Below are 27,584 nucleotides of genomic sequence, written 5' to 3' on the forward strand. Positions count from 1 at the left end.
ATTTATTTAAAAATCTGAGTGTAATTTCACTATCGCATGGTTAATCAGAACATCTGAGAGAACCTCACTGATATTATTCTTAAAAGCAGAAAACTTTTGGTTTTAAACTAGCAGGCGTTCAGGAAAGTTGGAACAACCCTTGCCCTGCACATGAGTGACTTTGCTTTGCTCTGCAGCTCAACAGTGCGCCCATGGTTCAGGCCGGCTCAGCGGTCACACAGTGGTCGCACAATGCCTGGATAAACAGAAGGACGTTTGACTGTGACCTGTTGGCTCGTCCCTTCGCTGGGAGCTGGTTGAAGCGTACCCTGACTTTGAGAGAGAGGGTGTGAACGCTAAAGTGGCACCAGACACCTCCATGTAGAAAATTGTGGCACTTCGAGCCCAGCGTGATGCAGCAGCTATTTTAGAGCAGACAGTTGAACCCCGGTTAGAGAGAGGTGAAAGGATAAGTGCTGCTGTGTGAAAATGCTGAAGAGATTGTTATTGGCAAGCAGCAGTCATTTTACACTTTTATAACCGCAGTGAATAATGAATGAAAGGCAACTTGCGAAAATGGCTCGAGCGCAGCACAGCTTCATTTCCCAGCATGATGTTCACTGACTAGTGATAAAAGGGAAACTTTTTCCTCCATCTCTTGGAAACAGTGGAAGTCTTTGGGTCAGCAAAACAACTTATTCACTATTTCTCTCTCTGAATATTGTCAGTTTCCTTTACTTTATAGAGCCAGACTCAGCAACCGTGTTATGAAGAAGACAGCGGAAGAGCCACTGTTGTACAAAAACTGCTGAGGTCAGTAATCTCAGTGGATTCTTCCGTTTGAACCAGAGCACCAGAATGAAATTTAACCAGCCCCCTGTAAGATTAATTACCCGATGAGAGAGCCTTTTATGGCAGAGGTTTATCACAGGGGAGAGGTCCTACCTGCAATTCTTTTATTTCACTGCAAGACATTATTGGTAAAGAGAGACTGTTGATCATATTCTCCACCACTTATCCAATCATGGCCAATCCAAGGGAAGATCTGAGAAGCCCTGTGGAAATTGGAGATAGTTATCAGTCATCTAAGCCCAACAGGATACAGAGGCTCTGAGTGATATGGTCTGCTTGGCTGTCACCCATGAGGGGGGATGTCAGGGAGAGGTTTATGTGAGCACACAAAATAGGCGGCCATTTATGTATTTAGGTGGCCATCTGCAGTGAGAGGATGAGTGCAAGGTTTATGGATACCCCCACTCCTTTTCCAGTTCACTTGGAAAGCATTTATTGTATCAGCATGCTGTAGTGCTGCTCTTCCACAAGGTCATGTTCTTCTAACATGTATTGCTTTTAGAATCATTATCACCCTCCTTGAGCCAATTTTAGAGCCCTGCTGGTACGTCAGAGACCTGACAGTGTCAGCTTTTGTTGGGTTATTGTAGAGATATCAGCAACAGCCAATGAGATTGTTTAAAGAAATAGGGTAACAATAAATTGCAGTAATGCATGTTTTCTATATGCTGCGTTTCACTGACTTCGTTTTCACATCATTTACACAGCTGGTTCAGATCATTCAAGTTACATTGGATTTCATTATTGGGCAACTAAAGGTCATCTTACTTGTTTCCTGTGGTTTCAACATTTCAGTTTACCAATTTGTGGTAAATACTGTCTAATCAGTATTCAAAATGTCAATTATTCACTGGAACACTAGGTTTGTGACCTAAACAGAAGGCTCTAGAAGGGCAAAAACTACTACTGCCTAGCTTGTATATTATAGCAACTAGAGCTGAGCAAACCCAACGAATGTTAGCCAGTACAGTTAAGAGTTCAGGGACTAGGTTTTACAGTATATGAACTGCTTGGATTTGTCAGACTACTTTGGTGAATGTCAAAACTGATCTATGATGAAATACAGTATACTACATTTCATTAAAGTTATGATAGGTAACTTTCCTCTGATATATTTTCTAAATACATTCTTAAACTAGAACTACTGTATATGACACAACTATTTTAATTTTGCACTTTCTATATTTCTAATATTTTTATTTCAATGCCCTTAAGCAACTAATTTCCAAGCCATTGAAATAGAAATAGATATTCTGAATAACCGATTAATCTTAAGGTAAGAAAACACTCATAAAAACAGTCGATATTAAGCATAACATATTTAACATGGCTAAACACTGGTTCACAGAGTCTGCAGGTAAATGATGTCACATTGGTTTGCCGAGTGTGACTACCACTAGCAGAGCTAGCAACACCAGCCTTCAGTCCTCCTCGCAGGTTAACGTGTGCAAATCCACTCTATCCAAATCCAATAGTTTCTCACTCACCATTGATAACTCCTCCGTCTCACCCTCCCCCCAGGTTAAGAGTCTGGGTGTCATCCTTGACAGCACATTATCCTTTCAATCACACATCAATAACATCACCCGGACTGCCTACTTCCATCTTCGTAACAACAATCGTCTTCGCCCCTCCCTCACCCCCCACACTGCCGCCATCCTTGTCCACAGCCTTGTCACTTCCCGTCTGGACTACTGCAACTCTCTCCTCTTCGGCCTCCCTCACAAATCCCTCCATAAACTCCAACTGGTCCAGAATTCAGCTGCCCGTATCATTGCCCGAACCCCCTCCATCCACCACATCACTCCTGTCCTCCAACAGCTCCACTGGCTCCCTGTTCAGTTCCGCATTCAGTTCAAAGTCCTTCTGTTGACATTCAAGACCATCCACAACCTCGCCCCCCCCATATCTGTCCGACCTCCTCCATGTTCCCACTCCCTCCCGCTCCCTTAGATCCTCTTCCTCCATACACCTGTCTGTCCCCTCCGCCCGTCTCACCACTATGGGGAGCCGAGCATTCAGCCGCTCTGCTCCCCGTCTCTGGAACTCATTGCCACCTCAACTCAGAAACACAGATTCTTTCCCCCATCTCAAATCACAACTCAAAACATATCTGTTCAAAACCGCTTACTCTGTCTGACTCCAATTGCACTGTCATTTTGTTATTGTTTCTATTTTTTTCTTACCCCTTGTTAGTTTATATTGTTTTCATTTCTGACTCTGATTTTGTTTCCTTTAATGTGAATTCGTGTATGTATATATTTCTATCTGTGCGGTGTCCTTGAGTGCAGAGAAAGGCGCCTTTAAATAAAATGTATTATTATTATTATTATTATTATTATTTTATTTTTTATTTTTTATTTTTTTTAAGTTATATTTTTGGGGCTTTTTGCCTTTATTTGATAGGATAGTGAAGAGAGACAGGAAATGTGGGGAGCAGAGAGCGGGGGAAGACATGCAGGAAATGGTTGACCAGCCGGGAATCGAACCGGCAACCCCTGCGACGAGGACTATAGCCTCTATATGTGGGCCGCTTAGACCGCTAGGCCACCAGCGCCCCGTATTATTATTATTATTATGTCTGTGCTGGTTACTCATTGCTCTGATCAAGTAGTTATTTGCCACTTTAACCAGACACAACCTACAAACAACGTTAACTCTATTTAGTAGGTCAAACCATGCTGAAATACATTATAGCAGCAGCCACCAGAAAGAGCAACAGCCTCAGCTAGTGGCAGGTACCTTCATTACGGCATAGACACAACTCGGATGTGCACACTTAATAAAAATATCTATTGATAATTCATTAAACCGGCTAATTCTGGTGCTTACTAGCTTACTAGGGTGACCACTTTAGTCAATGTCAATGTCATCTCTACTTGATAACAACTGATTGAAACGTCAGTTATACAACAGACCTTGAATATGAACCTGCAAATAGATTGTCATTGGTAATGTGGTAGGGTGACCCAGCCGTGAGGCGATCGTCCAGCGGAGCAGTGACCAGAAATAAGGCTTCGAACTCAGTATCAAAATTTACACACAAAGTTTATTCATGCAGCATGAGAGAGAAGTTACAGCATACTCAAGAGCATCTGAAGTTCTCCGACGAATGACAGAGATGCTCAATACTTTATAGTTCTTCAAACATAAGGGAGGAGAAAGGGAGGGGGGGGAAACATGTGTACGTGTCATCTTAATACAGTTGTTCATAAAGAAAAGACAAAGGGAGGGGGAGAAAGGGGGGGGTGACAGGTGTGGGTGAGTTGCAATCAAGGGTGAGCAAAGGGTCATGTCAGGTGAACATTGTACTCTGGAAACAACAGAGACATTACCTCAGTCTAGCGGTTTACAAAAAGCATATGTCTACAACTTACGACACTTGCGGTTATCAAAAAAAAAACATCTTAAGAAAGCGTACATCGTTACCATTGAATATTTATGTAATCATAAGGCGCTCATTTATCATAATACAAACCGTTTATCATCATGTTACCAAAAAAATCCCCTCAGCTCACATTCAACTGCAACCTGAGACTATGGTGGGCCTTTTGGCCTTTTGCAAGGCAGTGGGCTGAAGATGTGAAACCACATCCGGGCTAAACCTGCCTTGAACTTGCAGAAGCTGGGTCTCTGACCTCAGTCTCACCTTTATTCAGAGATCTGCACAGATCTCTGGCCTTATGCCTTACTATTTGCTGGTTTCTTCAATAAAACATATAAAATGGAAAACATATGAATATAATTGTTAAAAGAAGAATACATGAGCATAATAAGAAAAACATGATTATATTTAAAGAAAATGCATGATTATAATAGAGGATATTAATCAAGATTCCACAGTAACTATGGTTGTTTAACTATGAAGGACTCACACAGACCCCGCAAGTCCACATTATTAAATTGTGTCTTTTATTATTGCTTGAATGACAATAATTGAAACAACACAGACATGTACTGTTTCCGTGTCCAGTTGATTTATCTTATTAACTGATTCAGTCTGATAACAATAACAGTGACCATGTGTATGATTTTTAGTATGTCAGTTGCATAATGTTCTGAAATTGTAATAACTGCATTAACTACTCGTAGAAAAGTCAGATATGGTCCTTCTGAGATGAGTCATTGGGTTTTTATGTGTCTCCCTCTTGAATTTATTCCATGAGATGCCCATTTTTTTCCTCGCTGAAGCTGGGAGGTTAACAGCGCTGATACTAATCATTCCCCTGCACTGATAATTGCCCAATATTATCATATTACGTGCCCTCATTAGATAGATATTGATTCTCCTGCCCAGAAGGATACCAGTGGCTGAGATATCCCACCAAGAGCAGTAAAAAATATTACTCTGCCCACAGCTGTGGAGCTGAAGTCATTTAAAGTCTTTTAAAAAGTTAAAACTTGGAAATATTTAATTAAAAGCATCCATTAACATATGGCCCATGGCTCTAGAAAATGGAATCCTAGGCACAAATGGCAAAGCTATAATTCAATCCTAAGAAGGGAGCTCTGTCAATAGGCATCAGGTAAGGTCAGGTACTCCATAATCTCCATCTGCGTCTTCCAGCTGAGTTATGATCTCTCAATTATATTACAACATAAAAAATTTTACCCAGGTTGTGTGTATAATTGAGCAGAATTGACTAAAGGGAGACTAAAGGATTCACATTACAGTTTAAATCTCTCCTTCACAGCGGGGGGTCATTGAAATGTGGGCAGAGAGCTGGAGACAGCCAAAGATTCTTAGCCTTGATGCTCCACTCTGCAGATTAGAATATGAAATTAATCCAGTGCAGGTTTCATATATATATATATATATATATATATATATATATATATATATATATATATATATATATATATACTGTATATACCTCAAAGATCTGTGTGCTTTGAAGACTGTGAATGTGGATGTGATTAATCAGAGCAGGCGGATGTCGGAAACTTCTTTCTAATGGGTTGCTCTTAAGTTCAATTAAAACAATGTTTTAAAAAGCACTTCTTCTTAAAAGAGGTGATGCACTTCAGCTGAATGCCATAATCTTCTCTCAGAGATTCTTCTGTGTGGTCCTGAAAGATTTTTAAACTGCTGACGAGGACTGAGTGACAACAGCAGATAATAGAGATATCACCACTTAGCTGATATAATCAGGAGAAACACTTCTCATGTCTCATTTCAAAACACTATTGTGTTTATAAGATGCAGCTAACCTTGAATTTTCTGTACTTTGCAGGACGTTGCAAGATTCACAGCAAACATAAACAAAGCCTGTATGAGAAGGTATATTTGATTATGAACATTTAAACAAGTCTGTTTATGAACACATCGAACTGAACCAGACAGCTCAGCTTGTGTAACACCTGATTAGCCTTGTTTTATTCCCTCACGTTTTGATGGTCTTCCTGTAGGAAAGAATCCCCATGTGTCTTTGATTTTGACAATTCTGTCCTCCTCAGAGACTTCATGCTAAAGAAAGCTGAACATTGGTCATGTATTCTAATTAAAAAACAAACATAAGTAGACGTTCAGGTTCAGTCTGTGGTTATTCAAGCGCCTAATAATGAGTGTTGGTTTTCTATTAGTTTAATTTATGAAGGATGAGTCATTCAACGGATGCTGGAGTTGGAGGAGAGAGCGGTGTCTGCAAATTAAGTTACAATGAGGGATGAGTTTGCTTCACTACAGATCATGGGAAATCTCTCATCAAGGAAAAGATGGAGAATTAGGATTATATATGCACTATTTTAGGAACCAAAAGTATACCTGATTTGATGTCTTAATTTCGAACATGTAAAAAATTATAGAAAAAACATTAGTAAAAAATAAGAAAAAAACAGATGAATCAACTCCATCTCGCAAGCACTGAAACATTTTAACTTGCATGTGCAAAAAGGAGTTGGAAGAAGTAAAAACTTCTTTAATCCTACCCCTTTATTGACTGTCTATTTTCTGTCATGACATGAATGCATTCAGACGAAACAAATGATCTCTTATATTCATATTTGCACATACAATCAAAGCAAACCCCTCATGATTACAAATGCCCCTTTTCCTCCCTGTACCTCCATGAAAATAATTTCTTTATACTTCTTCTTGAATTGGATTTTGTTTTGGCATCGATATTGAGTGTCCTCCACAGATTGAAATACTAAAACTTTTCCTTGCTGTCCTGATCTTTGAATTTGACTCTTAAGTAATGACCCCCCTCTCTTTCAAAGAACATTCTTTGGATTTTTTCTTGCTGTAAGTATTATTTGTTGCAGTTTTAAAATGGGCGGCTATTGCTCTCTGGGTAGAGTCGGTCGTGTCTCAATCGAAAGGTTGGCGGTTCAATCCCAGCTCCTGCAGTCACAAGCCGAAGTGTCTGAAGTGCAAGACACTGAACCCCAAATTGCTGTTGTTCAGCAGTGTTTGAATCTGTATGAACTAGATTAGCTAATACTGATGGTCCCTGACTTTATAGCAGCATCTGCCATCAGTGAGGGAATGTGGTGTGAATGGATGAATGTGATGAGTAAGGTAAAAGCCCTTTAGGTGGTCAGAATGTCTAGAAAAGCACTAAGTTAGTACAAGTCCATTTATCACTTACCAAAATCCAGCAAGGTCAAATCATTTCAAGGTGTTGGAGTTGAGGTTAAATGAATTTGTGTGTTCACAGAAATCAACATAATGTACTATTGTGATGGCTCTTGTGCAGTGGTTGCAATGAGCTTTTGTATCCCAAACTTCAGTACAGTAACTGAGATATGGTGGAATAAGAGAACAGTAGAGAATGTGGTGTGATTTATTTGCCAGGACTGAAATGCCTCTAGGCAGTTTGGATTGTGGCTGCTGTTGTTGAGCTTAGGCCTGGACTCAGTCCTTTAGCTGTCTGAGGCCACAAAATGATTGCTTCCAAAGACTTCAGCCTGACTGCTTATGTAATCTATTTATCCATAATTCATATTTACTTTTTCAACCACTACCCTTTTTTTCATCCCTGAAATGATCAGACAGTTTATCTCCATTAATACTCTTCTCCGATGTTCTCCCAACTTAGCCATTCCTCCCAGCTTTTGACACAGTCTGTAACACTTGATGTTAAATTAGATCCATGTGACGCCTCGATATGATATTCATTTAATTTCATCTCCATGTAAACGAATTACATTGTTGCTGTTTTCCCTGTGTGGTTCAGTCTGAACTAATCAAGATGGAAATTTGAAAAACAACTTAATGAATTAAATCCTGTTCACTCTCAATGAATATTCATAGTTTTCTCAGTTGATGAGTACTGGCGATGGATTAAGCTGTTAAATTTGATTCGATAAAATAAATATTTATGCACTCCCACATAAAACGCCGACGTTAACAGGTGCACCAATATTATTCTTCCATTTTTCATTTGACTCTCACACCACAGTTCACTGCCTGGCACTTAATCATCTATTATTAGAAGTGTCATTTATATCACTGCTAATAATTGAGGGCAGTGTAAACAAACAATGGAGAGTCATTGTGCCATTTGTGGCTGAAAAGACTGTTGATGAGTTTAATGAGTAATAAATGTGAAGTTTGGGGTTTTTCCTTTACACAGTGTGGATCTCTGATGTAAAATATTACATTTATTTCTGCTTCCAGATGCTGCAGATTTATTCCAATCCTGCCACACTGCTAAAGATTGAAGGTAAGAAAATGGTTAGTTATAATTACATACATTACACTTGAATATAAAACTTTCAAATTGAACTCTTACTTAATAGAAAATCCCACCTGGGACTTGGATTTGCATTCAAGTGTAGTTCGTGTCTAATTATCTTCTATGTCTAAATGTCCTTGGGGCTTTTTTGGGATTTGGTATCCTTTTAGTCTGAGTTTCTAGCACAAACATCATGTGACCAACAATACAAAAAACTCTACATACTCTACTTGTAGTAGTCTGTCACAAGTAGGGGTGAGCCTGACTAAGGATTTGCTTAGTCGAATCTGATTCATCAGATTTTGCCCATAGTCGACATATAGTCAAATGTTTGTTGTTTTTCCTTATTGACCCAAAGTCTGCATGATGGTGACCGCATGACAATATTACACACAACCATTTACAATTAAGAGACTCGTAGCTTAAAGTAAAAGGGACAACAGAATATTATAAGTATAAAACTTAGATTTTTTTAAATCTATATAACACGCAAAAACAACGAGGTGATGGAGAGAAACTCAAAAAAGGCCACCATACGTTAAACATCGAACAACGTACCACTATAGAATAAGGAATCAGGAGATATTTAAACAGTGTTCACACAGAGGAGAGCAGCGCTGCGGAGGGTAGTTTGTCCAACTTAAGGCTAAACATGTTTATAATGTTCAAAATCAAACCTGAACCAGCTAAAGGGTTTTTAAATACCTTAACGGTACCTTTTAAAACAGTCTTTCACCACGTCTTTGTCCGCTTGAGTCTTTTGTACGTGAGGAAAACCATCATGTGTACGCGCAGAGGTGCACTCCTTGCTTTTTGACTGTAAATCCTGTCTTTGAGAATATCCTCTCTGATGATGTGGAGGTGGATGGGATGCTGTGGATTGTTTTTGAGGCTTCGGACAGCTTTGGGTATCCCTCCTCGTTCTTTTGGCCCCGTACAGTTTTTGTGTGGTCCGGTAATCCTTGATCTCACAGCACTCTTCATGAAGCTGCTCCCCATCTTCATCACTATTTTTTATAGGATCAACTGAAGTTTTATTTCTGACATTTTGAGCTACCATGAACGTAGAAAGATTTAAAGGCCAGCTGAGGTACGTCTGCTCCACAGATCCCGCTAAATGGTCCACCTTTAATTACCAGGGGAGATTTAATTACCACTTTGAGGAGATTTAACACTTCAAGAGCTGTTCTCAGAATTACATTAAATAAGTTTATATTTATATCAAAATAGGCTAAATGAGACACTATTTTTACGGGAAACAGGAAAATAATGTAAAATTAGATATTGAGCACCCCCATGGTTTGAATGGAATGATCCACAAGTCTGTTACGAGCCAGGCCTACAAGTTTGAGGTAACTGACCTGAAGTTGATCTGGTATATGCCATGATGTCGTCAATCTTCATTTCCTCTATTTATTTATTCTCATCAGAGGAAAGGCTGTGTCCTGTTCTCGCTGGGCACCAGTGGTTGAATGCCTCATGTTGCTGCAGTTTAAATGCACCTCAGCTGTAGTGTAGTACCACGCTGAACATTAGAGGTGGAGCATGCATCAAATGCTTAACAAAAAGCAGCAAAGCAATTCTTTATTGGTCTGATACTAATAGAGAGTAATGTATCAGATACCCTGCACTGACATGTCCCTGTTTTGAAAGGAAATGTTCAATCAGCTCATTTCTACTATAAAGGCTACTTTTGTAAAACAGTAGAGAAATCCATGTTGAATTTGAAGTATCAACTAATTCTACCCAGCTTGCTAATGCCCAGTCGAAAAAACTGGACAAGGCATAAAAACAGAAGGCATGGTGGAGATGGTCCAACATAATATTTTACTTATGATACAGATATCAATACTGATACCAATATAGATACCAATACTAATTTAAAAACCAATATCTAGTCTTGAGAATTGGCAAATACAAAGTATTCCTCCAATACTGGGGTGATTAAGAAGTGTATCACATCATTGAGGAAAAACACACAATGTTGACATTTTGCTCACTTTGACTATTATTGCACTCACCACTAGCACCACATTGTTGTTGTTTACTTTTGTCACACGATCATTCACCTGAAACAATGGTCATTTGGGGGCTACTTGGTTTATTGTTTATAAAGTTATATTTTGGGGGCATTTTTGCCTCTATCTGATAGGACAGCTGTAGAGAGATAGGAATGTGGGGAGCAGAGAGAGGGGGAAGACATGCAGCAAACTGTCAAGGCAGGGAGTCGAACCAGCAACCTCTGAGACAAGGACTCTAGCCTCTGTATATGGGGTGCATGCTTAAACTGATAGGCCAATGGTGCCCCATACTTAGTTTATTGATAAAGATGCACAAATCCAACTTTTTACTTTTTGATACCAATACCTGGGCTTTGTTATCGGCTAATATCAATCACCTGATCGAATACATGTATTAAATTAAAATTCTGTATTCCTCAACATGATGCTGAGACTGGGTAAAATGGTTTGGGCCTGGGGTAACAGGCTTTTTAAACTTTGTAAATCAACATAAAATAAATAAATAAGTATATTTAAACTGACCATATCATTATTTATTAATAAACTTATAAATGTGCACCAGCAGTTTGTTCAGTAAATCCTCAAAACTAACAGGACTTACAATTCTTTGAATGCAGCAGTAGGTATGTCAAAAAGTTATATTCTTGAATAAAAAAAAATTCAGATTGAAAAAGGCATGAAAATGAAAACATCCAAACACAATTATGTCACATGATAGTGCAACAAATCTGATAAATTAAATTACATTTTACCATCGGTATAAACAAGCCTGGCAGACACATTTTTTTCCAAACATTGGGAATTTAAATTCCAGTATAAATAATATAACAGCTGCATAAATATTGCATTTAAATCAAAATCCACAAGCAACTTCCTGAAAACACCACCAAAATAAAAAATTGAATCTATAGAAACTTCTTATCTTTAAAAACGTTCCGTAGAGAACTGACCTGCTGTTATCCTTTACAGTAATATAGCAGCTGTGTGATTTCAACAGTTAGACAGAGTATGGGTGACCTTGCTCAGAATGTTCACTTTAAGCAGCAGTGACAGGCTCTTTCTCATAAAAACAAGCATTTCTGCTCCCTCTGGGGTAAGCCTGTTTCTCTTCATCCACAATGCTGGATACTGAGCTTAACAGCCTCTCTCTCTACGCTAGTTCAGGGGATGCTGAGGAATTTCAAGGCACAGGCAGCAAGGCCTCCCTAGTACTGGAACGGGTCGTCCGAGGCAGGAAGAGTTTTTCTCTGTGAAGTATGCCTGTGCTTGGACGAGAGTGGCTGAGCTGCTTGCTTCACTGGGACCCTCCTGCTCTTCCAGAATTTTATCAAGTGCTTCCATAAAGCTGATCTTGCTTGTAGTGCTTGGTCCTGGTACTACTGCTTCCAGACGTGGGGCCTTTTCAGATGCCTCTGTGCTTGGATTTTGGTTCTCGGCAGCTCTTGGGTCAGTGCATTTTGCATGCTTTTACAGCATCTGTCTTGTAGCCGTGAATATGCAACCAAATACTGTTTAAAATGCCCTACAATCTGTCTCCCGTATTCAAGTGCATCACTCGTGCTGTGACAGTAAATCCTCGTTGACCATGACCTGCATTGTAAGTGCAAAGCAGCTTAAAGCTATGCACTTCCATGGTGTCCATGGCTTTTTTCCTGTTGCTAGCATTGTCTCTCAAGATGACATGCACTTTATTTAAAGGAATATGCCACTGGTAAAGAATTTCCTTGATGATTGGAAAATCTGTGGCGATGCCCATTATTGTAACATCTTTTTACTCTGTTGATGAGTGTTTGCTCACTTTCTTGTAGAGTTCAGGCAGAGAGTTGTCAGAAAAATATTTATGATAGTAAACTGCACCTGGGTTTCAAGTCTTTGACCAAGTGTTGGAATCCTTCATTTTCAACGATTGCTGGGGCTGCTCATCCAAAACAATGAGTTTGAGAACCTTGTCTAATTTTTCTCACTTTCAAATCATCACCTAGAAGTTTCTCTGTCTTTGTAATGCAGCTGACAGTGTTAGTTGCTTCGTTTCATCTTCCATTTTTGTTCAGTTGAACTTGTATTCTTTAACATGATGATTCTTCAGATGCTTAATTTAATTGGTAGTGTTATATTTTGCTCTGCTTCCGCCACCCCATGAAACATTGACTCTGCAGGTATTGCAATTTGCTATTGGAGTTGTTGGTGCAACAAGCATGAAACACCTCCAAACTGCTGAACCTCTCTATTTAGCTTCCTCCCTGCTACATTTGCTCTCTAACTAGCAAAATGCATGGACCAACCAACATGTTGATGTATATGCGCACATTGCTGTTGTAAACAAAGAAAAGCCTAGAGTTAAATAGATATGCCAAATGGATTGGCCCTTTTTCACCAATACCTGATCTAGTTTTGCAGTTCAGAATCTGACCAATACCTGGTACCAGGATCGGATCGGTGTATTCCCAGTTATTGTATCTTATTGTTGCTTTAACAGGCACACAAGCCAATACCCCATTCCACATTATAGAAGGAACTATAGGCATGTTAATTCCAGATAGGCAAGAAGCTTTTTGTTATTTCAAGCCCCTAATGATGTTTCAACATCATAAAATGCTACTAAAACAATTTTTTTTTACATGTTTCTATCTCCCAGTATGGCCCTGTTGGATCACTAAGGTTGTGTACCAATCAGTAACCAGGTTGGGAATTCTCCACACAGAACAGTCAGTACTTTCAGTCTGCAGTAGTGCCACAATCCCCCCTTTAAACATGACTGCTTCTGTATGTCTCTCACCAATGTGTCCACTTGAAGCGAACCCCCCCAACGGCCAAACCAATTCCAAGGGTCTGGCCCTTGGGATGGCAGAGTTGATCCGTAGACCTGAAAAATACACTGATAGCTAGCCTGTGCATGATCCAGCCCTTTGATCTTCACCATGGGAGCCGTCTTCATCATCTCAGGTGGAGCTATCAGCCCCACACACAGGCATTCAGAGAAAATGACTGCACCACTGGAGACTCAATAAGACCAGTCTCCCGTTGAGAGAGCTCGGCTGTGGGATCTGTTGACAAGAGAGGGCTCCTTTCTCTCTCAGCCCGCCCTGAAATATTTATCACCACAACTTATCGCCCCTTGATCAATTATCCACCTGCCATGGGCTGACAATAAATTATTTACATGCTCCTGATAAGCATCTAACCCATTGATTTTTGTCACTCATTTGAGATGGATATACTGGAAGAGGTTTTCTCTCACTTTTTCTCTTGACGTTTGGCCAGTCTCCATGGGGAGCCTAGCAGAGCTGAAAATTTAGACTTACAAAGCAACCCAATATCCCCTAAAAGACCCAGACTAGAGACATGGCAGAGTGGTGGTATTAGCTTTCTTTTCTTTTTTTGTATTTGATAACATTTAAAAGGCATTAAATGTCTCCCTCACTTTTATCTAATTTGTTGATATTTTAATCATTTTTATGCATAAAATGCTGGAAAATGGCAAAAATCCCAGCCATACTTACACAGATATTATGTATTGAAATTGCTGATTTGATCATTAATCAAAAAATAAGACATATTTGATTTGCAATCATTTGAACAGTAATCCTCTAAACGCTCACTTTAACAAAACTGGAGGCAGTGGATGGCTTTGCATCTCAACTCAACGAATGACTGTAAAAGTGTGCTTTTTGAAATTTGCAGAGTAATAAAAATAAGTTTCAGATAATTCTATAAAGATTAGACTCCCAAGTTTATGGATTTCTGGGGCCTGCCATAACCTGAAATCACACATCTCTAAACTCAAACTTAAGATGAAGAACTATTTCCCAATACAGTTAACATCATAAAAAAAACACTTAAATCAAATTGAGCACAATGTATTGTATTGAAGAAAGTCAGAAAGACATGGGATCATAGAGTCTGCAGGAAAATAATGTTAAATCTGGTTTGTTTCATCATAAAGTTGACTAAACGTGTTCCACCTTCAAGGCCCTCTCCCTACTCTGTGCAATCCCATCAGATATTCTTGTCTGTCTCTGACCACATACTCATCTCTAAAGTTGCTATCTTCCATCAGCCTGGATCTCCAGCCAGTTTGCCTTTTATGGATTCAAACCTGCTACAACCATCAGTGTTAAAAAAATATGTCATCGTGGAAGTGCTAAAAACAGCAATTCCTCAAGTGTCCACTTGAGGCTCCAAAAACCAAGGAAACCTAATTAACACCCATGTTAAAAGGTCCATCTTAAAAGCAGAAATAAATATTTTAGACTGATTAGCACATTTCAGTATTCAAACAACCTCTATGGTTGTGAATGTTTGTTATAAGTCATTCATGTTAAAGATATAAAGGTGACAAGTTTGCATGATTAGACAGGATTAGGAGTGTAGCTGTCTTGACAAACAGGCAGGCAGGAGGCTAAAGGTCCGACTCAGCTCTGCGTCTTTGCCTCTTGCTATAGGTCGACTGAGAGTTAGGTTGAATCAGCATTTCCAACATGGCGGCCACCATTTTTAGGCTTCTGAGCTACGCTCCAGAAAAACCAAAGGGTGATGCCACTGAGACTAGATAAGTTTTATACAGTCTCTGATAAAAAAATACTCTACATTTTTAATTTTGCAAAAATGAACCAAGGACCAGTTAACTGGATGTTCAATTACTCTTTCAGGAGCTCCCTCATGCTCGCAAAGATTGTCATATCTTCCTGGATGAGCGGGCTGTTAAAGACTGCAATGAAAGTGGTAAAAAAACAAACCAGAATATGACATAAAAGTTGGTCTTCAAATTATCTCTCTGAAGTAAAGTAATCCAGCAGTGCTTCTGATGAAAGCCTCCCTCTTTCCATTACAGCAAACTGAGTAACTTATCACCGAAGCTGCTGGCAGGTTAGCCTGACATTTTCATCAAATCTGTTGATTTTCTTGGTGGCCTGAAGCATCATGAATCTGAGCTGGGAGATGCTGAATATTTTGAGTTATTAATCTATTATAAAGCCAGAAATGCAATAAGACCCACATGCATAATATATACGAAGCCATTCATTAAACCTGTAACACTTGGAATACTTTCCTAGGTGGTTGCAGCTGCAGGTTCAATCACAAACTTCTTTTGTAACCTCCTGGCTGCTGCAACCTCCACACATATCTTATTCTTATCTACCTGTTTGGGATGAATTATTTCACTCCTCCATTTCCTCCAACAAGAACACCCCTGTTGCCCATTCATAATGGTTCCATGCAGTGCCAAGACTAACATATGCTGGGTGCCACTAAGAGTTGAAGAGAGAAATTGAAATGTAACTTTCTTCATAGCCACGGCTCCCAGTTTCTACAGACTCGCCCTGCCAGGGAAAGATTGATTGCAGGGGAGATTGAGTTTGAAAGTCAGTTTTCAGCGTGGATAAGGCACTCAAGATTAGTTTTTAAAATGATGTGTAGATGCTTTTTGGATTTGGCAAGAGAAAGGTTGGACGCAGACCAAACTAATTTCTGTACTTTTTCCTCCTCCCTCAAGTGTGAAACATCTCAGAGAAGATCTCCGTTTTAGATGAATTCCACGGTACTGTGATTTTGTTTAGCTCACAAGAAAATGGGAGACATTTTTCTGCAGTCAGAGTGCAAGATCTCTCAATCAGTTGTGTTCTCTTCTTCTTTTTCTCCAAACATACACTTTTCTACTTTTCTTTTGCATTCTCCTTGTGTGTGCATCTCTTCCTCTAGTCCTTAGACATTTCCCAAAGTGAGTCAGTGGACTACCGGATGTGTTCAGACAACTGTAGATGTCAAGACAAGTCCACAAGGCATATTAAACAGATCAAAGACTAAGAGATTAATAGCTATGCCCAGATGGAAAAGCGGGTAATTAATGAGAAGCTTAACAGCAAATTAAATAGACGGCAATGCAATTATGGAGGTGAGTGTTGATCAATAACCTTGACTAGCAGCCTCTGGGATAGTGCATCATACAATAGAAGGCTTCTTATTTGGTCTATCAGCAGAGAAACATCCCCAAGATGAAACAGCAGGGGTGTGTGTGTGTCCGTGTGTGTGTGTTGGTTTGGAAAGCAACGTGTGCATGTGTATTAGATTGCTGTTTTCAGTCAGAGACATACAGTACGGCAGGATGAAATGCAGCCTCCAGACTGTAAATGAGCAATCAAGTCATTCATGCATTAATTTCTCATTGATTAGCCTCCTCACTGGTATTTATATTCACTGTAAGAGCGGTGGGTTGGCCCCATGACCCCCTGAAAATTATCATTAAACCAGTTAATGAGAAGTTGTTTTAAATTTGCATTCAACAGTAGTTGGTGAACCTAATTGGTAGCAAAATATCATTTAAAAAGGGTGTTATTAAAGGTTTTTATCCCCAAACCCTGCTGTGCATGTCTTGGATTATCGTGGGAAGATAGAGCCTGAGTGAGTACTTTAAGACAGAATATATACTGATCTTTATGTAACCTCTAGATACCTAATAACCTCAGTAAAAGATACAACAATCAGTCTGCATTCAGGCTACTTTTTGAAATGAAAGAAATAAACAAAGATGTTTTCTCAAGCTAAAGACTGCAACAACACAATATGGATTTATTTTTAATCATACTGCTCCCAGTGTCCCATGCTTCAAAGGGATCTCAAGGTTTATTTTTTTAAAAGGTACCCGGAGGACTTCTCATTGTAAACAAACACAGCTTTATTTACATTCAATATTGCTCTCTGTTTATCCTTAAAGCTCAATAAATGCTGAATTGATAGTATTTTTTAACTCATAAAACCTTTCCAGTGTTTTTCTAAAGCTTTAAGACTTGTCTTGTTTACACAGGCTTAAGGTCTTCTTCTTTTCTTCTACAGGCAAAATGCTATTACATGGAATTACTGCCACCGGTATCCTTTAAGCATTACTGCCCTTTGCATTCAGGGATATGTCTATTGTGAATGGAGGTGTTGTTAAACTTTGTGCAAGTGAAGTTTAACAACCAAAGAACTTCATAGACTTAAAAAATCGAATTACCAGCAGTAATAGGTGAATTAGTTTTTAATAGGAACGATTCACAATACGAATATTTGAGTAATTGTTCATTTATAAAAAATCTAAACGTTCATCCAATTTTAAATATACATTTTTTTAATACATAATACTTTGATTTCCGATGCAATACCTCAATAACCACGTGCTGTGGTGTGTTCCAATCACCACGTCAAATTTCTTGTGTGTGCGAGCTCGCTTGGCAATAAATCTTTCTTGATTCTTCTTAAACATTATTTCTACCAGAGCCTGGCTAGAATGTGATACAACCACAACACTGTGGGTGCAGCCCATCTAAAAGCAGTTTTTAACCTCCATTATGATAAAAAAAATAAAAAGAAGACAGCATTAATATCAGTAGTTGGCAAAACAGGGGTGTTGTTGCAAGATTTGAAACAGGTGAACTCTGCAAAGACTTATTCAGCCTTGAACGAGTTCTATGAGGAGTTTATTTAAAAACATGAACCAAACAGAGGTTGAGTACAAACTGCCAGGTGAAACTAGCTTAACAGAAGTCTTCAACAAGAATGAGGCATCCAGCTGAAAGGGGAGGGGGATGGGGCGTGGCTATCCGAGTAGTTATCAAATAGTACCTGGTGAATATTGAGTAGTGTTTTTGCTTGAGTTTTCAGTAAGTGTCCATGTTTTAACGATTTAATCTTTTTAATGATTGGTCCATCTGCGAAAGATTCCTTTACTATAGAGGGTTACTGCAGTACCATGATTAGCCACTGGGGATGTATTGTTAGTAATGCCGAGTGGTAGCACAGTATTCACAGTGAAGTATTAGGAAGCAGGACATGACGTCAGAAGCACATTACACCGTTTTATATATACAACATAAGGTGGACGAAGCAACAGAGTCCTTCACTATGATGACATATTTTGCGTTGATATTAATGCTACATGAAAACACAGACATCTTTGCTGATCCTCCCTGTTTAACCTCAGATGTCTTATCTTACCTGTTGCATGTTGCACTTTCAGGTTCACACCAGTCACATGATATAAACATTATCACAAATATTGCACACTGCATGCTCACATTGGCTCACCTTGATGTTTTTATGAAATGTAACCATGGGGCTGCTAGAAAAGTCCACGGTAAATTTTTACCGTGCTTGTTGTGTCCAAGACAATAATGTTGTATTGATTCTCACGACTCTACAGCGCCTCCTGTAGTCATAAACTTAATGGGATACATCCAAAAGTGGAGCAACATAGCAACTTGATTGCTTTGGTGGATCATGTCTATCAGCTTTGTTCCCTATACGGATTTGTCCACATGCATCTTAGTGAACAAAACAGAGTGCAGGTTCAAAATACAACAGCATGATTCCTGACAGGACAGAGTTAGCCAGTTGTCTAAGTCATTCAATGCAAGAACTCATAACCTGAAGTAAAATATCACTGACGTTTGTCTGGACTCCAAACTTCCTGCCTTTATTGCTGGTGCTGTCGTGTGTTTTGTCTTGTAGATTTCTTTTTGCCTTTGAGACACGTTCAGTTCTATCATTCAGAGTGTGGTTATTATTTTTCCTGTCAACCACAGAGATCTTTGCTCTCTAAAATCTCCATCTTCGGGTACTCCCCGGAGAAGAAGATACACTCGACTCGGCACCTTTCACCTCAGAATATTTATGCCTTCATTGTGCTTTTTTAATCCTACCATGCTGAGATTCTGATCATTACTTTGTTGCTCTGGGGAGGATGACATATTTTGATGGTACTGGAACTCAAATGATATGATATGTTGAAGCATGATTTTTTTCTTTTTCTAAAAACTACTGGTGCTGCTGTGCTTTTTATTTCTCTTCTTTTAACTCCCTGCTTGTCAACACACATATATGTCATGTGTTTCCTTGCAGGCATGAAAGTCTGTAGTCTTGTTCTAGACTTCATTTCATGCTTTTACTTCGGACTATTTTTTACAGGAGCAGCTTTTAATCCATTTTTACAGAGCCTAAAAGTATGAAGCATATATTTTATATAACATTGTGTTTTTGAGGTATTTTACATTATTGATAGATATGCATCATCCACATGAATAAAGAATGTTCAAATATTACAAAAATCCAAAAATGAGACGCCACGGTTTTTATGTAACTGCTGCTGAATTACATTCACTTTTTAATCCCCTTCATTGTAGATTTTAAAGGATATGGATTAAAACAAATTCCCTCTCATATATGCCAGGCTTTAATTTTTCCAAGAGGCACTTTTATTGCAAGAGAACAGTAGATACCACTTTCAGAGCTTATTACTGAGCTGACTCCATTGTTTTCCTATCTTGGCAGCTGAATTTAGAAAAACACTTTGTCTTTGCCTGATGTTTTATGGGAATTAAATCACATTTAATATTGAGGCTGTCCTCCCCAGAAAAAGGCATTGTTGTTTATTCCAACAGCTTAAAATCAGCCAGTGTGTGCATCCAGTGTGACAAAAACAAAGTTGTTTGACGTCTGTGTTGCATCGTTATAAAAAAAGTGGTGGAGGTTTTGTCCTGATAGTGGTGGCTGTGGTTAACTGTTGTCTATAGGGGCTGTGTGTTGCCCAAATATTCCTATATAAGGGTCTCAATTCAGTATACTAGATTTATTGTAACACTCTAAGCAATAGCAATAGCAATTTTATTTATAAAGCATATTTCATTACTCGGAAGCTCAATGTGCTTTACACTGAGAATAATAATATAAAGACATAGAAAAACAATAAAAAGAGAAAAACAATAGATACACCCAACATACATCAGACACAGCAATCTAACAAAGAGCAAGTGTTGCCGCGCATGCAGCCAGTCACATCAATCATATAATTCATACGCTCTGGAAAATAAATATGTTTTGAGTTTTGTTTTAAAAATAGAGACAGTTATGATGGACCTGAGCTCAGCAGGCAGTTTATTCCAGAGAGAAGGACCACAGTTACTAAAGACCCCTTCACCAGACTTTGATCTGACTCTGGCTACATTTAAATGTCTTTCACCTGATGACCTAAGGGTCCAGGTCGGGTTATACAATGTGAGCAAGTCAGAAATGTACTGGGGAGCTAAACCATTGTGTGCTTTATGGACTAATGATAGGATTTTGAAAGTGATTATGTATTGAACGGGGAGCCAATGAAGTGTTTTGAGAACCAGGGTTATATGTTTGAATTTTCTTGTGTGTGTCAGTATTCTGGCTAAGAAGGGTGGTAAGTTGTTTTTTTCTTGAAGAGAAATTATTAGAAAATATATGTCGCAATAAAAGAACACTCAACCATATCATCAAACATATGAATGTATGGAAGCAGAATTTGTTTTCATCGCTGGTCCCTATTACATTCAACACTGTAGCACTGCATTCTGTGCAATAGGAAGAAATGCATTTACATTTCCCTTTATCACTTTAAAATCTCAGCATGAAAAATACTATTTTAAAAGGAATACATGTTTTTAAGGATGATACTGTATCACAAAATATCACAATACTCAAATTTAAACACGTATCAGCTATAACATTATGACCACCTGCTTAATATTGTATAGGCCCTCCTTTTATCTAGTCAGCCAACCTGATGAACCATAGGACTTGTTCTCAAGCACATATTCGCACACAGATATTCGATTGGATTGAGATCCAGAGAACTTGGAGACCAGGTCAACACTGTCATGCTCCTACAGGCAAACCTTTTCCCTTGCTTTGTGCTCCAGCTTTGTTGCTCACTTGCACACTGTAGGCACTTTCAGAGGTGGACAGGGGGCAGCATGTGCACCTTGACCCAGCCAGTCTATGTCCACACAGCCTCACACACAACAAACTGTGATGAACTGTGTGTTCTGACACCTTGCTTTTAGAACCAGCCCTTACTTTTTCAGCAGTTTAAGCTCCAGCAGCTCCTCTGTTGGATCAGACAAAAACTTTCGAGCCTTCGTTTGGAGATGCTCTGAGCCCGTGGTCTGGACATTACAATGTGGCCCCTGTCAGAGTCGCCCACTTCAGCACCTTTACCTTTTTTTTCCTGCTTCCATCACATCATCACCAAGGACTTAATGTTCACTTTTTGCTGAACAGATCACACCCACTGACAGGTGCCATTGTAAGATAATTAGTTTTATTCGCTTCACCTATCAGCGTTCACAATGTTATGTAATGTTCGTGTAGCCTTATTATCCACAACTACGATCCTGTTTTTCCCCTGTTTCATGAATTTGTCCTCATCAAAGATTAACAACCTTTTTAAAGCAGAAGTGCATGAATTATTACTGAAGAAAAAGATGCAGACATATTGACCCATTCCAAATAGACCTGCGAATGACTCCACTGGATTGAAAGTATGTTTTACACCTACAGACCCCCAAGGAAGCGATGGCATCACCGGCAGCACCATGATGTGCCACTAATTAATGAGAAGCCATGATGTTAAAAGCAAGGTGCATATTGTTTTTTTTCATGTCAAAGAGTTCCTGCAATGATCATGATTTAGTCCGCCATCAGGGCTGAAAGCAAGTCTGCTTAGAAGTACATCTGCACTTAATAAATTTGATTCAAACAGTCATTTGGACTCACTAGCATTGCTCTGTGTACAAAGAATATAAGCAGCACGACTTTAAAAATGACTGCTGTAATGCACGTTTTGATGCATTTTTGAGTTAGACCTTGTTGTGAAGCTACAAATTGTCCTCAAAAAACAAACAAGCGGTTATTATGCATTTGATTTTAAGGTTTGCTGATACCTTGTCCAAACAACAATAACACAATCCTGCCTCTGTTTGTCAGCGTACAGGCCAGAGGCATATTGAAACATAAAATGTGTACTGTAATGAGATGGCTTTTGCTACTGTCATGCTGCTTCTGTCTTGAAAATCACATCATGGTAAAATAATAATGGTTTGCCTGAAGGTTCCTCCAGTATTTTTTATTTTTTTGCAGTTTTTGCCGAGGCACAGATGCAAATTAAAAACAGAGGATATCTCCCCAGAGTGCTACTAAAGCTGTTCAGCGCAATATACTCATGTTGAAAATGAGCCGGGTTTTAAAGGTTTCTTTCTTTCCTTTTTTTGAGCATATGATATGTCAAACTGTGAAAACTAGCAAGTCCCTGCTATTAATGATCCAGTTTGATTCGGGCTTTACATTTCAGCTGATCCGCATAAGAGTGGATTTAAAAAATTGGACCTCTGAACACAGAACCCTGTTTCCTCCAGGGGTTTTTCCCTGAGTAAGTGATCCACAAAATCCCAGAGCATGGAGAGATAAAGGCAGCCAGAGAAAAAGAGAAACAGAGAGTGTGGCATCAGGAGGGGGGAAAGGGGGGTGACATGGGAGTGCATTTCAGCTCCACTGCCTCCCATCCTGTGCGTGTGACCATGGAGGATCTGAAAACCTCAGCTTCGCCCCACAGCAATGGCAAGGAGAGGAATGTTCTTGGGGAGACTAAATTTAGACCCAATGTGCTGTACCATCAATCCCGATTAAGCTAACTGCGGAGCCTTGCTCGTTGTGGGGAGAATATGGCTGAATGCTGAATCCAGGTTGCATAAGAAACACTTTATGTTTGACCCACGGGAGATGATCGAGCACAAATTGAGATTACATCTCTTAAGGTCTTCTGTAGGTTTAGTAGTATCTATGCACCAACTCAGTATCTACAGTACATCGAGATCGTCCCAAAGCTTCTTAAAACCTTTTGTCAAACTTAAAGCTGGGGTTGGTAATCAGATTTAGATACACTTTTTGTTATACTGGTTAAAATGATCTTTATGTCCTGATGGCAATCAATACATAATGTGTTCTTAAAAAAGAGCGAAGAAAAGCTGCTATCTACAGCCGGATTAAACTTGGGAAAACAACAACCAATCACCGTTTTTTGGGTGCCAAAATTTTAAACCATTCAAATCCCGTCATGCCGTTCTGCCCGCCTCCTGCGCGTACATTTCCCGGCGTGCACTCTCCGTCCCCGTCTCCTGCCTCTGCTTCCCCTGACTCTACTCACTGCCCCTCTCGCTCGACCTCGGGCCTGTCCCCTCTGACCAGATGAGGTGCTTTGCTCAGGACTGTAGTCCGGATCAGAGTCTAAAAAGCTCTCAGCACGGGGGCTCTGACAAGCAGAAGAATGAATGACATTTACTAAGTCCTACAGAAAATGTAGATGTACTGTAGTGTCCGTCCAGACGCTGTAGGGATGACGAGCCGATTCGTGAACACGTTTAGTTTTAATAACCGGTCACTGTCGGCCGTGATCACGCCAAGCAACAAAGCAACAATCAATGTTTGAATGAATGATAAACTTCTCCTCTTGTCTCTCCTCTCTCCCCCTCGCACTCTCTACACCTCAGTCTCCTGATGCCTTCACTAACTGTCAACACTGTAGGAATTAAGAACATCTTCACTGAACACGTTTAACAAACAGTAGAGCTGTTACAGTATTATATGTGTTATAACTTTTCTTCTGATATCGTGTCACTGGTACAACTGTATAATGCTAGCATGACAGTTGTGAGTACTAACAGCAGCCATGTTTGTTTGTGTTTTTAACTTTCACTATGAGAATGTTTTGGTGAGGACCGGTTTTGAATCAGTCACCATCATATGGTCGCAAGTCAGCGGCGCTCGTGCATGTGAGCGGGGGGACGTCGTTTTGGAGGAGCTCTGAGGGAGGAGGGGAGGGGTTAGACGGAGTCCTGAGGAAATGCTACATTCAAATTCATGCTAGTTTTCCGAGACTGCCAACCCCAGCTTTAAGCAGATTGTAACTATGACTTGAAATTCAGTTAATTATTCTGTGCATTAGTCTAGCAGAGACTGTTTTACTAAACTATTGCACTGAGAAAGACACAGTTACTCACATATGCTAGTTTATTACTGTTTAACCACTTTAGTGTATTTAGTCATTTATATGTGTCAGATATTTCCTGAGACATTTCCCGACAATACTTTTAGGCTGTTAGTCAAACACTTTCAAAACGTAGGAGTTGATAAAAAGATAACAATAGTAAAAATTGCAAGCTATATTTAATATTACATGTTAGCACACACACAGACATTGAATCATGTCTGTATTGTTGGTCAAAGGTCATTGGGCTAGGTCTAATTGATTGTCATACAAAAACACAACGGTTAAATTTTATTTACTGATTGGAGTGAAGCTGGATCGTTTCCTTCCGCTGCCTGGCTTGAAACCTTGCTGAATTATTGGATTGGACACCTGTTGCATCTAGCTAGGAGGTACTGCCTGGGCCAAAAGTCCCTAGGGTAGTGTTTGCCTGTTTGATGACAGGGAATAGTCAGTGGGATTATGCCCAGGCACCAGGAGCCAAACTTTGCAAAGGATCCATATTTTCTGACGTTACAATGACATGATGGTTGCCATTGCTATTAGAGATTTTAACAATGAGACTAGTATTGGTTAATTGATTGGCTTTTTAAAAAAAAAGAATTCTATCCTTGAAACATACATCATGGGGTCTGATATCACATTCAGCTGTTGGGCTAGTTTTACGTTTAAAGCATGTTTCAACATGACTCAGCTGGCTAAAGGTGTTGTGTACAACAGAGCTCAACTGGGGGCTGTGTCTTTGCTCCAGGTCTCCACAAGCGCTTTTTTGGGGAGCAATAGATACACAAGAGATGCCAACAATGACATGGACACAAAGGTTGAGAACTTAACATAGGACATTTCCCCATCTTTGGATACAAGGCTCTGATGTTGCTGGCATGATAGTATGTCTGCAGAAGAGCAACATCAGAGCTGTCTGAGCTTGTTTCCTGCCGCCGGACTGATTATTTGTCTCAATAAGAACGAGTAGGTAGAAAACTGGACACTGTGAGTCTTAAATATTTCTCTGTTCAATTATCTTGTTGCAGTAAATCCCTATGTTCAGGGTGTTAAACATTTTCTACACCTTTATGTGATCTATAGTTATTCAATACCATCAGTCATATACAAAAAAAAAACCCATTTGGTATTTTTTTTACAAAAATCAAAGTTTCTTTAACAAGTAATCGATAATTGATTATTAACATTTCACAAAATGGAATACTTAAATGTGCATCCCTTGCTATAGATGTTGAGTGACTTCAGGTGTCTTCAGACCAAATGCAAACAAAAAATGTTGTTGCTTTTGTGAGTTCAAAAGCAGAAATAACTACGTGAGTTGTGATCAAAAGCAACACAATTTTTATCGCTCCTGATATGAGTGCAAAATAAATCCATAATTTCTTCATTAATTACATAACATCATACATCATAAGGATTGTTCTCTCATAGACTCTAGCTCCTGCTGTTCATCTGTTTCATGCCGGTCTCAGTTTCACTCTAAATAGCAAGCCACACGGAGACTGCACGCTGGCTTACTACAACACCATCAAACAGATTTTTTTGTGCAATAAACCAACCAGTCCTTTTCCAAAAAAAAACCGGACACAAATTGTTTCTTTGAATGGAGATTGGAAAGATGATTTCTGAGACATCCCAGGAGTCAGGGAAATGTCAACCCTGTTTGACTTTCATGATAGTGTCACAGCAAATAAGGAAATTTAAACTTAGCACTTCATAAGTTTTCCACAATTAAGCAGGAATTCAACTTTAGTTGTTGTTGTGTTGTGAAAAAAACGGAACATGTATGTACAAATACACTTTCGTAACCACACCCCTTCTCTGTGTCAAAATCTTAATCTTACTTGAAAAACCATCAGCAACACAGGCTGGATTAGGACTTTAATGACCATGTTGATGGAAATGCTAAATTTGAGTTTCGAGGATTTTAAAGCTTTAATGGGGCATGTTCAAAGTGTGTTGGCTCTAATTGGCAGGTCTGTAAGGTTTCAGCACTCAGTCATGCTAGCTGCTCCTTTAGCTTGTCCACTTCAGCTTCAACTAATTGCCCCGTTTTTGATTTTCTGTCCACCAAGAGCTTAAAAACACTCCAGGCATGCCTGGTGCAGTGAACCCAACCTGCAAACTTTGAAAAGTCCCCTGATGTTATATCCTGCTTTATTTCTATGTTGTATCATAGTCTACACGTGTAGTAATAGTTTTAATCTACTGTGTTATTCTGGGTTCAAGCTACAGACGTGTTTAAGCGTGACAAAATATTCCTGTCCTTACACAGCCGTTTGAAATTTCATTAACTCTACATGGCTGCACTTATTTAAAACTCTGACTCGTGTGTTTACTCACACATTTGACATGACAGGGTTTTTGTCAAGCAACAGTAAAGTCAGCTCCTTGATAAAGATTTGTATCAGTCTGTGATGTTTGCACACATGAGTACACACATGACACATTCATACAAACGACTGCATGTTTCACAGAGCTGTATTACCTTTTTACAGGCTTGTGTCTCAGTCTGACATTTTCATTTTCATCACCTCATACATTATGAATGAATCACAGCATAAAAACAAATGTCTGACAAGCATTTAAACCTTACTTTTCTCATTTTATCATAAACATAACAGACTCGGTGAGGTTACAGAAACTACACTCGGGTTCATGAATATGTTTTATTTAGATTATTCTATATTCATACTCAATAATCCCCTCCTGTCTTCTTTAATTTTCCTCACAAGGTGTTGTCCTGTGGGGGTTATTTACAAACATCAACAGATGGCAATGTGTGCCATGCAATATGTGCCACAGTTTGTAGTGCATTTTCACTCTTAGGCTGGGATTTTCACACACAATGCCATTTGACACTGACAAATTAATTAAACCCTTAACATATGGAATGAAATAATAAGTAAAAAAAAGATAAAATAAAGGTAGCTAAGATGTTTGGCTGTAAGAAATGTAAAGACATTTCCCAAATATGATAAAAAAAATGTGCAGGTCTCTTTTTAACAAGCATGCTAACTACTTAATGTTCACCAGTAGATGTAGAGCTCTAAAGTCACTCCCTATTAATACCCACAAGCCATCTGGCACTTACAGACCTCAGCCAACTCCTTCAACATGCAACCATTCTCCTTCAATCACTCTTTACAAACAGTTACCAAATTATTAATTCACAGCGTATTGGCAGGAACATGGCAGGCCAACAAAAGCAGAGCTTGGAGTTCATCCACA

At 39.2% G+C, this 27,584-nt stretch overlaps 1 protein-coding gene across 1 annotated transcript in view; it reads left to right on the forward strand.

The window, feature by feature from the left end:
• LOC117826330 (receptor-type tyrosine-protein phosphatase F-like) overlaps positions 1-27,584 on the forward strand; it is a 462,221-nt gene that overhangs the window by 107,071 nt on the left and 327,566 nt on the right. The window contains exons 4-5 of the mRNA XM_034702308.1: positions 6,066-6,112; positions 8,453-8,498. The gene's annotated coding sequence lies outside the window, so the exon portion shown is untranslated. The remainder of the gene's footprint in view (positions 1-6,065; positions 6,113-8,452; positions 8,499-27,584) is intronic.

This window comes from Notolabrus celidotus, chromosome 15, assembly GCF_009762535.1.
Source record: "Notolabrus celidotus isolate fNotCel1 chromosome 15, fNotCel1.pri, whole genome shotgun sequence".
Classification (NCBI taxonomy): Eukaryota; Metazoa; Chordata; class Actinopteri; order Labriformes; family Labridae; genus Notolabrus; species Notolabrus celidotus.